Source organism: Kogia breviceps, chromosome 1, assembly GCF_026419965.1.
Source record: "Kogia breviceps isolate mKogBre1 chromosome 1, mKogBre1 haplotype 1, whole genome shotgun sequence".
NCBI lineage: Eukaryota > Metazoa > Chordata > Mammalia > Artiodactyla > Physeteridae > Kogia > Kogia breviceps.
In genome coordinates, this window is record NC_081310.1 from 144,060,549 (window position 1) to 144,075,942 (window position 15,394).

The 15,394-nt window shown below is 42.2% G+C and overlaps 1 long non-coding RNA gene across 4 annotated transcripts in view; it reads right to left on the minus strand.

Annotated features, from left to right (window-relative positions):
- Positions 1–2,248: 2,248 nt before the first annotated feature.
- LOC131763616 (uncharacterized) overlaps positions 2,249–15,394 on the minus strand; it is a 48,198-nt gene continuing 35,052 nt past the window's right edge. Inside the window, exons 3-5 of one of the 4 annotated variants that reach the window (XR_010835077.1) lie at positions 8,261–8,445; positions 4,341–4,841; positions 2,249–2,461 (exon numbers count right to left, since the gene is read on the minus strand). This is a non-coding gene — a long non-coding RNA (uncharacterized lncRNA). Of the gene's footprint in view, positions 2,462–2,912; positions 4,842–8,260; positions 8,446–10,239; positions 10,415–15,394 lie in introns of those variants that run through there. The other 3 variants (XR_010835079.1, XR_010835078.1, XR_010835073.1) reach the window with 3 other exon arrangements.

Here is a 15,394-nt window from a genome sequence, read left to right on the forward strand (position 1 = left end):
ACAGAAAGACAAAACCACATGATATCACTTATATGTACAATCTAAAATATGACCCAAATGAACTTTTATTGAAAGAGAAACATACTCACAGATATAGAGAACAGACTTGTGGCTGCCAAGTGGGGGAGGGGTGGAGTGAGGGTTTGGGATTAGCAGATGCAATAAACCACGAGGCGAGGTCCTACTCTACAACACAGGGTACTGTATTCAATATTCTATGATAAACCATAATGGAAAAGAATATGAAAAAAAATTATATATGTAACTGAATCACTTTGCTGTACAGCAGAAATTAACACATTGTAAATCAACTGTATTTCAATAAAACGAAATAAAAATTGTAAAACTATATGGGGTAATGTTGATATATATGTCATAGAGTTGTTAATAAAGATTAAATAAGATTGTGCATGTAGATTGCTTAGCATAGAACCCGACACATAATAAGAGCTCAAATGTTTGTCAAATTTACTAGCAACATCTCTTAATTCTACGTCCAGTAAAATGAAGTGTTGGGGTTCTTTTGTTTTGTTTTTTTTTTTCTTGGTAGTCTGTACTCTTCCCCATCCCCTGATCCAGGAGTATCATGTGACCCAGGCCTGGCCAATGAGAACATTACATTCTTCTGTTGATAGTGATTAGTTCAGGGACCAGATCAGATAGTCTGAGAATGGAATCAACATAGTAAGCAGAGTTAAGGGATGAAAGAGAAACCGAGTGCTTCTGGAACGTTTGGTTGTCTTCATCATGCCACACCTGAAATCAACTCTATGTCTGGACTTTTCAATTAATATTCCTTTATTTATTTATTTTTTTTTGGTGGTACGTGGGCCTCTCACTGTTGTGGCCTCTCCCGTTGCGGAGCGAAGGCTCCGGACGCACAGGCCCAGCGGCCATGGCTCACGGGCCCAGCCGCTCCGCGGCATGTGGGATCCTCCACGGACCGGGGCACGAACCCGTATCCCCTGCATTGGCAGGCGGATTCTCAACCACTGCGCCACCAGGGAAGCCCCTCAATTAATATTCCTTTAGATTATGTCATTTGGATTGGATTTTCTAACATGTATCACTAAAAGAATCCTGATTTATCACTACAACTACTGTTATTATGACTTTTAAACTTAGATTCCTAATGATTGGCATATCCTTCGTAGAATTTAAAGCTGACAGCACTTGGGAAAGCCATCTCCAGCCATGGTCCCCTGGGGATGAGGCCCTGTTCTTGAACACCTCCTGGATGAGAGTGAGAACATGACATGTATCTGAGGTACCCTTAAAAGCTATTCCAAGGTGGGAACCTATGCTCTCACAGCTTGAAGTTCAGAAACCCAGTCTGAGGATGAGGCAACAGGCATGGGGTCACTTCTTCTGTAACTTCTGTGGTTCTTGTCTGGTTTCCAGAGAAGACTCTCAGGTTGGACATTAGCTCGGGAAGCAGAAGTCAGGTGAGATGTAGAGACTAAAGAGGGGCTTCCCTGGTGGCGCAGTGGTTGAGAGTCCGCCTGCCGATGCAGGGGACACGGGTTCGTGCCCCGGTCCGGGAAGATCCCACATGCCGCGGAGCGGCTGGGCCCGTGAGCCATGGCCGCTGAGCCTGCACGTCCGGAGCCTGTGCTCCGCAACGGGAGAGGCCACAACAGTGAGAGGCCCGCGTACCGCAAAAAAAAAAAAAAAAAAAGAGACTAAAGAGAACCCTGGATGTTTGGAGAGAAAACCCTTCATCTTGATCCTTCAGGGATATGGTACCTAGGCCTTACCAGCCTGCTGTCACATCCCATGGGGTCATGAGAGAGGGTGTTACATGTGCAGGGCTCTGGCTGGCATTTGGGAGATACGGGTTTTAGCCCTGTTTCCAAAACACACTAGATGTCTAATCTAGGGATATGCTACTTGCCTCTCTGATCCTTATTTTCCTCATCAAAAAAGCTGGGAGAATTTAATAAAATGATATATCTATAGCACTTAGCAGTGTCTGAAACATAGTATGTACGTTCTTAGCAAACACTTTTTTTTCCCTCTCTGAGTCTCAAGTTACTCATCTGTAGAGTAAGGGCAATGAGACTAAACTCTGGTTACTGGATAATCCATGAGGTTCCTTCCAGCTTGAAAATATTTCAAAACACTCTGGATTTCTTTAGCTTATTTAAACTGAAAAAAAAACATACTGCAAGCTTATCATTATACTATAGAAACATAAACCTTCATCCAAAACTCTTGGTGTCAAAAGCAATTCGTAATTATTTAGGATTCTTTACTGAATTCCTCAGTACACAAAAGACTAAAGCAGACATTAGACTGCTCCAAAGCTTGTATATAACAGAAAACAACCGGGGAGGTATGGGTAGCACTCCTATGGTGGGTTTGAAATACGTCCACAAGTTCTGTGATATTCTCTTCTTCAAGAGGTGAAGACTAAATCTCTTCTTGTGTGTCAGGGGGTGCTGAACTTGGTGATTCTCTTCTAAGAAACAGGACCAAACAGAAGGGACAGTGTGACACTTTGGACCCCAGCTCATAAAATGCATCGTGCTTTCTCCTGCCAAGAGCCATATGAATGAGCTGCCTTGCAGGAGAGCCCTTCAGTCCGGTCAAGTCTGCAGGTGACTGCGGCCCCAGCAACACCTTAAACGTGGCCACCCAGGTGAGTCGCTTTGGAATTCCTGACCCACAGAAACTGTGGGATAATAAATATTTGTTGCTTTACGCCATTAAGTTTGGGGGTAATTTGTTACATAACTGCTAATAACTAATACAACCCCATAATCAAGCACATTGATAATTTTGCAAGGCGACGTGTAAATATTCATAGCAAGTGGTTTAAATAACATCTGCAAATAAACTTACTTCAATTCAGTCAAGCTTGACTGCAAAGTGAGTTGCCCCAAACTTGACTTCTGGTTTTCAGCATTTTTATTTTATTTTATTTTATTTTTTAATGGTAGATGAGAAATTGTGAACAGGGATTACATAATGCAAAACACTTGAGGTGCGGTGGGGGGGCGGGTGGGGACACATTTTTCAGTCCCAGTGTGCCTGTTAGACAATGACATGTCAGAAAAATGCCCTGAGTTAATTCTCTTATAAACAAACATTATCAGCCACAAACTGCCTTCCCCACTAAACTGTGTACTCGAATGTATGGACCTTCTCATCTTCACAGACTTTGTAGCCTCAGGGATTTTTAGAGATCATCTAGGCCATAGTTTTCCAAAGTATGATAAAAAGGTCACCCTCATCAGAATTGGGAAGGTTGGGAGAGGTACTTGTAATGCAGATTCTGAGGCCTTAGCCAGGCCTGCTGAGTCAGAATCTCAGACCTAGGAATCATATTAGCTTCACAGTGTTGGGTAAGTTAGCTAACCTCTTTAAACCTGAGTTTCTGCATCTATAAAATGGGGATAATAATACATGCTTCTTAAGATTATTAGGAGGATCAAAGGAAATGGTATAGTAAAGTGTCCAACACAGTGCCTGGTATAAAAATGATTTCTGAATTGAGTTATATCATTAAGGCTATACCTTGATTCCAGGAAGCCCAGGACCAGGGGAATGCATAATACCACCTCCTCTGCCATACAAGGCGTCAGCTTAAGTATGATAATAGTATTAATAACAGCAACACTATTGTTGAATGTTTAAGTGCCAGGTACTGATCTAAACACTTAGCAAACATTAACTTATTAAATTCTCATAACAATCCTGTGAGGCAGATGCTGCCTTTTGACCCATTTTACAGATGAGGATACTGAGACACAGAGCAGTTAAGTAACAGACTAAAGTTATAGCTTCCAGGTGGCAGAGCCAGAATTTGAACTCAGAGAACCTAAATAGTTTGTAAGAGTAAGATTCACCCAGGTTTGCTCTCCCCAAAATAAAAGAGAAGGGACCCCAAGTCCCAAAGCATCTTCCTTTCTTGATGAATGTCTTCTACTCTGCCTCAGAGCTATAGCTGAAGATGAGATCCCAAGTGAATTGTGGATAGGCAAAGCTGGCTCTCATGCTCTTACCAGGAGCATGTTTGGATGAAACAAAGGGAAGCACTGGGCCTAGGGCAGATGGACACCTTCTGGAGAAAGCAGTCCAGGCAGGAAGACTGGAGGGCCCCCAAGAGTAGCTTAGCTTCTTTTAGCCTGAGCCAACTTCAGCTTTAGAGCTGTCACACAATCCATTTCCTCTGCCCAGAATTCTCCCTGGGCTTCTTTATCCTTCAAGTCCTATCCTTTACATCCTCAGATAGGGCTTTATCTGATAATTCCATTTGAAATAGATGTCCCGTCCCATCCCCCATTCTCAATTATTCTCTGTAATAGCCCCACTCTTTAGTTCATACCAGCACTTACCATAAATTTTAATGATTTTTAGAAATCTTTCATCTGTTTCCTGATCTTCCCCACTGCTTCAGGAGAGCAGGAACCATGTCTGTCTCATTCACCACTGTAAACTTCGGGACCTGATTGTAAACAAGGTGTGGCAAATAATTGATTGATTCCATCAGGACTTGCCAAATGCTGGTGAATATGATGAAAAACATGAGTGGATATACTGGCTTTTCCCTCTCCTGCCCACATTGACACCCATTCCTCACCACTTCACCCTACATCTTTCCCTTTGAAGGGAATCGCTGAGCTTGGATAGGGGACCGACCTGCTTTCTGTACCTGTCACTGTTCTCAGCAGAGGATTTCTCCCACTCCCCAGCCCCAGTCTTTATCACAAAGCACCCACATCTTCTGGGAGGAAGGCTGAACCAAGCACGGAAGCGTGACCTGAACAGAGTGGTTCAAAAAACCTACTTAAATATTTTTAAAAGTAACCAGCTTTGGAGCTCCAAAGTCTTCAGTCCTAGAAAGAAAAATAGAATGGATTCAGTGATTTATACTACAGGGGGCAAGGGTTTTCTTTAAGCTTGAACCAGCATCATTAGCCACTGTACGCAATCCACTGAGTGATATCCAAGGTTTGAACCAATTAAGCCACAGCTTCAGATCATGGCTGGAGACAAATGATGGCAGAGAGAAGGCACCAAGGGCCCATCTCACACTCCAGCTGTAGACAATGGATAGTCCTATTGACTTTGGCAAGAGAAAACATTGAAATACAATTGGGGCAGGGCAGTAACATTTCTGTTGAATGTGTTCTTTCCCTGCAGAACCCTAAGAAAGTAAAACTGGTAACTCGAATGACTTCAAAGTGGCAAATGGTACAATTCACTGAGAAAACCAGGGTTGCACAATCATTAAAACAGCAGAATCTCCCAGAAGGCAATTCCTAGAAATAAAATGCCAACCACAGTATAAGTTGTCAGAAAGCCTTTGGAGCCGGAATTTCCAGCTTGACAGAAACCATCCACATAGTATACTGAGACAAAAGAATAGCATTATCCCAATTCCTTACACTTGCATTGTTACTGAGACTTGGAATTTAACTATTCAACTAAATAATTGCTCTGAAGTTCATTTGACATTTTAAGCTCTGTGACCCTGGGTGTGTTACTTGACTTCTCTGGGTCTCTATATCCTATAAAATGGAAATAATTGTAGTACATATTTGCCTCATGTAGTATAAAGACTAAATAAATTATAATATATGTAAGTGCTTAGTACAGTGTCTGACACATAGTAAATGCTATGAAAGTGTTGAAAACCAATTATTTTTTGCATATGTTTATATGGTTATTGCAAATATGCTCACAGTGAAGTTTCACACATCTCCATCACATTGAATCCTACTACCAGTTTGTTCTTCCACTTCCATCCTAGAGCAACCTGAGGGCAAGGACTCAGTCTCTTTCTCCATGTATCCTGGTGCTATCAATGATCTGGCAAATAATAAGCATTCAGTAAGTATTTCTGATGAATAAATAAAGGCAGGGGCTTCCCTGGTGGCGCAGTGGTTGAGAGTCCGCCTGCCGATGCAGGGGACACGGGTTCGTGCCCCGGTCCGGGAAGATCCCACAGGCCGCGGAGCGGCTGGGCCCGTGAGCCATGGCTGCTGAGCCTGCGCGTCCGGAGCCCGTGCTCCGCAACGGGAGAGGCCACAACCGTGAGAGGCCCACGTACCACCAAAAAAAAAAAAAAAAAAAAAAGGCATACTACTCTGAGGTTATAAAATGAACATCACACAGTCCTTGCCCTTGAAGAGCTCATATCCACTGGGGGAGAAAGACACTAAACAAAACTCCATCATGTGATTGATTAGAATTCTTAAAGAGAATAGAATTCTAATCTCTCTTGAAGAGATTAGAATTCTTAAAGAAAACACTGCTGTTAGAATTTGCTTGGGTTGGGGTAATGAGGGAAGAAGGTGATGTATAAACCAACCTCAAAGGAGGAGAGGACTTTTGCCAAGTAAAGGTTGAGTGAAGGAGGTGGCATCTCAACTGAGTTTGAAGGATGAGTAGGAATTGGCCAGACGAAGAAGGAAAAGAGGACTCTGTGGGCAGATGAAGTAGCATGCATGCGCTTCAGGCTCTTGTGTGGGGAGAGCATGTGGCTCTGTATATGTGTGAGAAAGACATTTTGCTATCGATTGTAAATTCCTGTAGAACAGGGGTCAGCAAGCTTTCTCTGTAAAGGGTTAAACAGAAACCGTTTTCAGCTTTGTGAACCATCCAGTCTGTCACAACTACTCAGCTCTGTCACTGTAGCAAGAAATCAGCCATAGATAATATGTAAACAAATGACGTGGGCAGATTCAGCCTGGGGAAGGCTGGATTTGGTCCATGGGCCCTAGTTTGCCAACTCCGACTACAAAACAAGGAAACTGCCCTCTGGCTTCCCAAGGATACAGTGCATGAAGGTGCCCAACCCACAGGGCTTATGCTAGGGAGCCCTTCACATGATCAGACTTGCTCCTTGCATGGGTTATCAATTGCTGTGCTACAAATTATTTCAAAACTTAGTGGCTGAAATTATCAATATCTATGACAGTTTCTGTAGGTCAGGAAGAAATCTGGGTAGTTCTGGCTCAGAATCTGTTCTGAGGTTGCAGTCAAGATATCAACCAGGGCTGCAGTTATCTGAGAGCTCTACTGGGGCTGGAGAATCTACTTTCAATAAAAGTAGCTGACAAGTGTGTGCTAGCTTTGGCAGGTGGCCTCAGTTCTTCCCCACATGGGCCCTTCCACATGGCTGCTTGAGTGTCCTCCACAACATGGTGGCTGACTCCCCCCAGAGCACACAATCCAAGGGACCAAAGTGGAAGTCATGACCTAGCCTAGGAAATCACACACTGTCACTTTTACCATATGTTATTTGTCAAAAAGACAAACATGGATTCAATATGGGAACATACACTATGCAAGACATGAACACTAGGAGGCAAGGAATACTGAAGATAATGTTGCGGCTGGCTACCACACCCTTTCTCCATAACCCACAGTGACATATGCTTCACTATTCTCTCCCCTCTTTCAGGCAAATGCTATCACAGAAACGTCAGAGAATTTGAATGTCCCAAACCCTTCATATTACCCATAAAAGACAATAAGAAGACCTCTTGGATAATGTGGAGATGTTAAAAAATTAAATAAATCCTGGACTTCTCTGGTGGAGCAGTGGTTAAGAATCTGCCACCAATGCAGGGGAGACGGGTTTGATCCCTGGTCCGGGAAGATTCCACATGCCATGGAGCAACTAAGTCCGTAAGTGTGACACAAATACTGAGCCTGCGCTCTAGAGCCCGCGAGCTACAACTACTGAGTACGCATGCTGCAGCTACTGAAGCCTGCATACCTAGAGCCCGTGCTCTGCAGCAAGAGAAGCCACCACAATGAGAAGCCCATCCACCGGAACGAAGAGTAGCCTCTGCTCACCGCAACTAGAGAAAGCCCGCATGCAGCAACAAAGACACAATGCAGCAAAAATAAATAAATAAATAAATAAATAAAATAAATCCTTGCTACATTTACCTAGAGCATGAGAGAGACTAGGGTACAAACACAGGAAGCTCATCTCTGTAATTCTCCCTGAAGGAAATGGCTTATTGGATAAACCGTTAGTTGCTCCTCATCAATAAATCTCCATGCCAGTTTCCTCACTTGCCTAAAGGTGAGCTGTACGAGATACCCAGATACTTTACTCTTCACCTTCCATAAATAAAGTAGAATCCAGAAACTGCTAAAAATTTTACCTAGAAACACAGCTTACTGGCCCCCAAACAAACCCAGTGGGGCTACTTGAGGAAACAGGCTGAACAACTCCATTTCTATCAAACTATTTGGGACTTAGGGTTCTAACACTTTAGAATTGACGAGACCTTACCATTTTTTTCCAGGCTCCAACTTGGTCCAGCACCCCTTTCCCCTGCACTCCTGACCAACAGCCTTTCTGCTTCTGTTCACAGGTATCACAGGTCCTTTTTGGCTAGGCAGGGCCTGGGGAGAATCTAGGTGGCATCTCTGCAGAGTATCTCTTGAACTGGTGCACGGAGGCTCTGTGCTTTGTGACTGGGGGAAAAGAGAGTTTTATATATTTTGCTTGTCCAGGTGACAGAGACTGTTGAGAGAGATGTAAAGGTGACAGGGAGGGACAGGATATTGTATTAATTTGACCCAAATCTAACTGTTGGACTTCTCTGAAACCCTATAACCAAGAAGATGAGGGCCAGAAGCTGAGAGAGACATCTTGTTGTTGAGAGATAGAAGACTCTGGCCAAAAGTAGTGTTTCTTGGGGGCTCATATGACAAACTGTGGCACAGAAGTGGGACCATTCTCCACAGCTCTCAGGACCCAGTGACACACGGGGATGCTGAGCCCGAGGGACCAGGGTGCATTGTGAGGAAGCACCCTTGGTACAGACATTGGTACACACAGGGGTGCTGAGCCCGAGGGACCAGGGTGCATTGTGAGGAAGCCCCCTTGGCACAGACATTGGTACACACAGGGATGCTGAGCCCGAGGGACCAGGGTGCATTGTGAGGAAGCCCCCTTGGCACAGACATTGGTACACACAGGGATGCTGAGCCCGAGGACCAGGGTGCATTGTGAGGAAGCAGACTCTGGCAGACATTGGTGTTCTAACAATTAGTATAGTTGGCAGAGGCAGGAGCAAGTCTGCCTAAATAGTGTCAAGAGCTAAGATGTCACCAAGAGGGAAGCCACAGTGTATGACAGGTGCTCGTACCATATGCACTAGGTTGTAGGTGGAGGTAGGTACTCCATGGGGACTCCTGGAAATGACCCAGGCACCTCTGGGTGAGGGGGAGAAACTCCTATAATTCGACATGTAGGGGCCTATAGTCATACCTTGGGGTATTCATATAAATGTGCCCTCACTATAGTAGTTAAGAGCATGGATTTTGGAGCCAGACTACCTGGGTTTGAGTCACAGTGTGGCCCTGGGCAAGTTACTGAACCTCTCTGAGCCTATTTTTCCTCATCTGTAAATTGGAGATAATAATATACTACTTCGGAAGGTTGTTGTCACTATTCCAAGAACTACATATGTAAAGTACTCAGAACAGTACCACCATAATAACCACCACATAATGGTTGACAACATTTTTTTGTTCTCACAAGTTGGTGATGCCAGGAGCAAACTTCTTATATAGACTTCCTGGGATGAAACTTATCTCCTCCACTATAAAGACTGTTGCTTGTTGGAAAATTCTAGTTATTAAAATTCTTTCTGTTAAGGCAAGTTTCCTCCTTGCAACTTCTCCACATTGGTTTCAGTTTTTCTCTGAGCTATTCCAGAATAAACCTGTCTCGTGGTAAAAGCTCACTGAGACACCTCTCAGGATCTCCCTGAGTTTTCTCTTCGACATGCTGAGCAGCCCCAGATCTTTCAGCCATTTCCCAGAAACCTGGCCCCCAGGTCCCTCTCCATCCCAGAGGCATGCCTCTGAAGGCACTGCAGATCACCAGCATTGGGGAGGGATGTGGACTCCAAGCAGACAGCCTGGGGACTCTCTAGGAGACCCCCTCCCCCACTCACATGAACACATGTTCCTTATAGGAAAAAATGTCAGATGAACACAACCGTTTCAAATTAATTTTGTTTGGGAGAGCAGAGGAAAGGGAATTTCCAAACAGGGCCAAGGTCTTTGTCAAAGCTGTTCCTCTAAGATAGAGACGGACAACTGGCTGCCTGGAGAGGGGCCAGCTGGGAAGTGTAACCCCATCCAGGGACGTGAGCCAGCGCTGGCTCCTCCTCTCAGGAGGTGAGAAGGAAAAGCTGGTTTCCTCAGTAGAGATAAGCACAGAGTGTGTGCTCCAGGAATAAATAAAACTTCTTGTACCTGGCACGGGCCGTACCTCCTGCCCCCAGCTGAGACATATGCCTCTCTCACTCTACTTTCACTGTCCGAAAGCCTGGAGAGCAGTTGTCTGCCCCCCACTCCAGGGCAGGAGGCTGTCAGCACATTTCTGGGTTTCACTGGCTCAGGACTTTCTAAATGATTTTCTTTTATGGTCCTGAGGGGTAGAAGAACAGGAGGTACGAGGAAAACATGGAAAACGTCGTTTTAGTCTCAATCAGACTATTTTCTGAAGAATGACAGTTGAAACTGTCTTCAGTTGCTTTGTGTTTGGCAATATTTCATAAGGATTATGCCCAAGGACAGTTTTGGAAATAAGGCCTCCTCATTTCTTTTTTTAAAAGGTTCCCCCTATTATAAAAGTGAGGCCTGCTCATCAAAGGGGGAAAAAAGCTATCAACCATAGTTCAACAATCCAAAGGCAACCTTCATTAACACTTTAGTGCATCTCTTGCCAGAATTTGTCAGAACTTATTATCTCTTTTCCATATAATTATAATCATAGTTTACAAAACACGATCTCAAATCATTCACACACTTTATGAACATTTCTTCTATTATTGTATACTTTACACAAATGTGTTTTTTAACAGTTTTATTAAGATGTAATTCACATACCATATGAATTTAAATTTGCCCACTTAAAGTATATAGTTCAGTGGTATTTAGCATACACAGACTTGTGCAACCATCACCATAATCAATTTGAGAACATTTTTATTACCCCAAGAAGAAACCTTGTTCCATTAGCAGTCATTCCCCATCCCCAGCCCTACCCCAACCCCAGCCTTAGGCACCCACTCTTTCTGTCTCTATAGATTTGCCAATTCTCAATGTTTCATGTAAGTGGAATTATACCATATATGGTCTGTTGTGACTGTCTTCTCTCACTTAGCATAATTTTTTAAAGGCTCATCCATGTTATAGCATGTATCAATACTTCATTCCTTTTTATTGCCAAATAATATTCTATTATATGGATATGCTACATTTTATCAATTTGTTACTTGATGGACATTTGTGTTGTCTCCACTTTTTAACTATTATGAATAATGCTGCTGTGAACATTTGTGTACAAGTATATGTTTTTATTTCTCTTGGGTACATACCTAGGAGTGGAATTGCTGGGTCATATGGTAACTCTATGTTTAACCTTTTGTGGAACTGACATAGTGTTTGCCAAATTGGCTGCATCATTTTACATTCCCAGCAGCAGTGTATGAGGGTTCTAATTTCTCCACATCTTTGCCAGCACTTGGACCTATTTGTCTTTCTTAGTGTAACCATCTTAGTGGGTATAAAATGGTATCTCATTATGGTTTTGATTTGCATTTCCCCAAAGGTGAATGATGTTACAATGGAATACTACTCAGCCATAAAAAACCCAAAATAATACCATTTGCAGCAACATGGATGCAACTAGAGATGATCATACTAAGTGAAGTAAGTCAAAGAGAGAAAGACAAATACCATATGATATCACTTAAATGTGGAATCTAAAATATGGCACAAATGAACCTATCTACAAAACAGAAACAGACTCACAGACATAGAGAAAGACTGGTGGTTGCCAAGGGGGAGGCGGGTGGGAGAGGGAAGAACTGGGAGTTTGGGATTAGCAGATGTAAACTACTATATATAGGATGGATAAACAACAAGGTCCTACTGTATAGCACAGGGAACTATATTCAATATCCTGCGATAAACCATAATGGAAAAGAATATAAAAAAAGCATGTCTCTATGTGTGTAACTGAGTCACTTTACTGTACAGCAGAGATTGGCATAGCACTGTAAATCAACTATGCTTCAATTTAAAAAAAAGAGAAATGCAAATCAAAACTACAATGAGGTACCACCTCACACCGGTCAGAATGGCCATCTTTAAAAAGTCTACAAATAACAAATGCTGGAGAGGGTGTGAGGAAAAGGGAACCCTCCTATACTGTTGGAGGGAATGTAAACTGGCACAGCCACTATGAAAACAGTATGGAAGTTCCTCAAAAAACTAAAAATAGAGTTGCCATATGATCCAGCAATCCCACTCCTGGGCATATATCTGGACAAAACTATAATTCGAAAAGATACATGCACCTCTATGTTCATATCAGCACTCTTTACAATAGCCAAGACATGGAAACAACCTAAATGTCCATCAACAGATGAATGGATAAAGAAGATGTGGTACATCTATACAATGGAATACCACTCACCCATAAAAAAGAATGAAATAATGCCATTTGCAGCAACATGAATAGGCCTAGAGATTATCATACTAAGTGAAGTAAGTCAGAAAGAAAAAGACAAATACCATAGGATATCACTTATATGTGGAATCTAAAATATGACACAAAAGAACTTATCTGTGAAACAAAAACAGACTTACAGACATAGAGAACAGACTTGTGGTTGCCAAGGGGGAGAGGGATGGGAGAGGGAAGAACTGGGGGTTTGGGATAAGCAGATGCAAACTATTATATATAGAATGGATAAACAAAAAGGTCCTACTGTATAGCACAGGGAACTATATTCAATATCCTATAATAAACCATAATTGAAAAGAATATGATAAAGAATATATATGTATAACTGAATCACTTTCCTGTACAGCAAAATTAACATAACACTGTAAATCAACTATACTTCAATAAAATAAATTTTTAAGAATAAAACAAAATAAAGATGTTTGACTACATTGCTTTCTCAAAAGTTTTTATTTGTTCACACTCCTTTCAGCAGTATACAGTTGGCCCCCTGTATCCACAGATTCAACCAACCCTGGATCAAAAATATTCAGGAAAAAAAAAATTCCAGGAAGTTCCAAAATGCAAAACTTGATTTGCTGCACACTGGCAACTATTTACATAGCATTTACAGGCATACTTCCGAGATATTTTGAGTTTGGTTCCAGACAATGGCAATAAAGCAAATATCCCAATAAAGGGAGTCACATGAATTTTTTTGGTTTCCCAGTACATATAAAAGTGATGTTTACACTGTCCTGTAGTCTATTAAGTGTGCAATAGCAGTATATCTTAAAAAGTACATACCTTGGGCTTCCCTGGTGGCGCAGTGGTTGAGAGTCCGCCTGCCGATGCAGGGGACGCGGGTTCGTGCCCCGGTCCGGGAGGATCCCACGTGCCGCGGAGCGGCTGGGCCCGTGAGCCATGGCCGTTGCGCCTGCGCGTCCCGAGCCTGCGCTCCGCAATGGGAGAGGCCACAACAGTGAGAGGCCCGTGTACCACAAAAAAAAAAAAAAAAAAAAAAAAAAAAAAGTACATACCTTAATTTAAAAGGACTTTGTTGTTTAAACAAATGCTATCATCTGAGCTTTCAGCAAGTTGTAATCTTTTTGCAATAGTAACATCAAAGATCACAGATCACAGATCACCATAACAAATATAATAATAATGAAAAAGATGTGAAATCTTGCAAGAATTACCAAAATGTGATGCAGAGACAGGAAGTGAGTAAATGCTTTTGGAAAAATGGCACCGACAGGTTGCTCGACACAGGGTTGCTACAAACCTTCAATCTGAAAAAAACACAGTATCTGTGGAGCAGGATAAAACAAAACTCAGTAAAATGAGGGGTATGTCTGTACATTGTATTTATAACTATTTACAAAGCATTTACATTGTATTAGGTATTATAAGTAATCTAGAGATGATTTAAACTATAGGGGAGGATGTTCATGGGTTATGTGCAAATACTATGCCACTCTATATAAGGGACTTGAGATTTTCATATCTGTGGGGTTCCTGGAGCAAATCCCCCCACGGACACTGAGGAAGGACTATATAAGTACTGTATAAGAAAGCCCTCATTTTGTCATAATTGCAAGGGAATTTGTATTTTTTTAAAATTTTTGCTAGCTTGATTGGCACACATTTTTTTCACTAATTTGTTTTCTAGTTGCATTTCTTACTCTGAATTTTCTGATTCTGTCCTTTCCCACATTTAAGTGTTTTTCTTGCTGCCTTGTTTGAACTCCTTTTATAGCCCATCTAATTGTTTGGCTCCCTATCATTCATTACCCTGTAGCATACTGATCAAAAATTCTTGCTGGATCACTTGAATCTTCTGCCTCCATAGTGAGAACTTGGAAAGACTTAAGTTAGTTTTTTTAATGTTTTAGCATCTTTTTACCAGCTGTTTCCACTCCTGGCAGTGCTCATCCTGCAAAACTTCTTATAGTTGCACCATAACATTTTTGTTTCTTTGCTTTCTCTTGAAAATGGTCCTTTGCTTTCTCCTGAAAACTTACCAGTCCTGTGTTCCACCCCCTCAAAGCTCTTCTGGTTGGCTCATTAATTAATTTAACTGTGCAAATAATATAGTTATGTAGGATAAAGCATTCTGCATGCATTACTTCACATTGGTTCACATAAACACTAAGAGATAGTCATCACTATCATTCCTGAGACTGGAAACCTGAAGCTCAGAGAGATTTAGTACCTTTTTCAAAGCCACAAAGCTAGTAAGTGGTTGAGCTGGATTTTGACCCCAAGCCCTCAGACTCCAGAGCCACTGGGGTGGTCAGCTAGTTTATCTGATCCATGAAATTACATCAAGGGAAAGTGGATGAATAGGGCCTGGTGTTACCATCCCAGGTCAAAATGTACACTTTCATAGTGACCTCAACCCAAAGTTATGACTAGTTTTGGGCACCATGACAAGACAGGTACAAGGTAGAGGAGCTATTTTAGGGTCAGATGCCATTGTTTCCCTTTCTCAAAGCACACTGCTTTTTTCTATATTGTATCTGAGCTAAATATGTACAGTCCTGGCACAGAGTAAGTGCTCAAGAAACATTGGTTTTTCTCTCCCTGCTTCCTTGGCCCCCAAGAGATGCCCTATCATCATCAGTGCAGAATTTTGGTGACAGATTATCAACTTCGCTCTTAGAGTAATAATAAAAGCTGCCCTCTGAATGCAGCCTATTGCCAGGTGCTGGCCTAAGCAATTCATATACACACAACCTCATAAACTCATGTCAATCTCACCACATGCCTAAGAAGTCACTCCTTAAACACATAGTCAAATGACATATTAAAACATCTGGAAAGATTATCCTTTTCCATATATATCAGGTCATGTTACTACTCTTCTGCTCAAACCCCCAGTGGCTTCTCAAC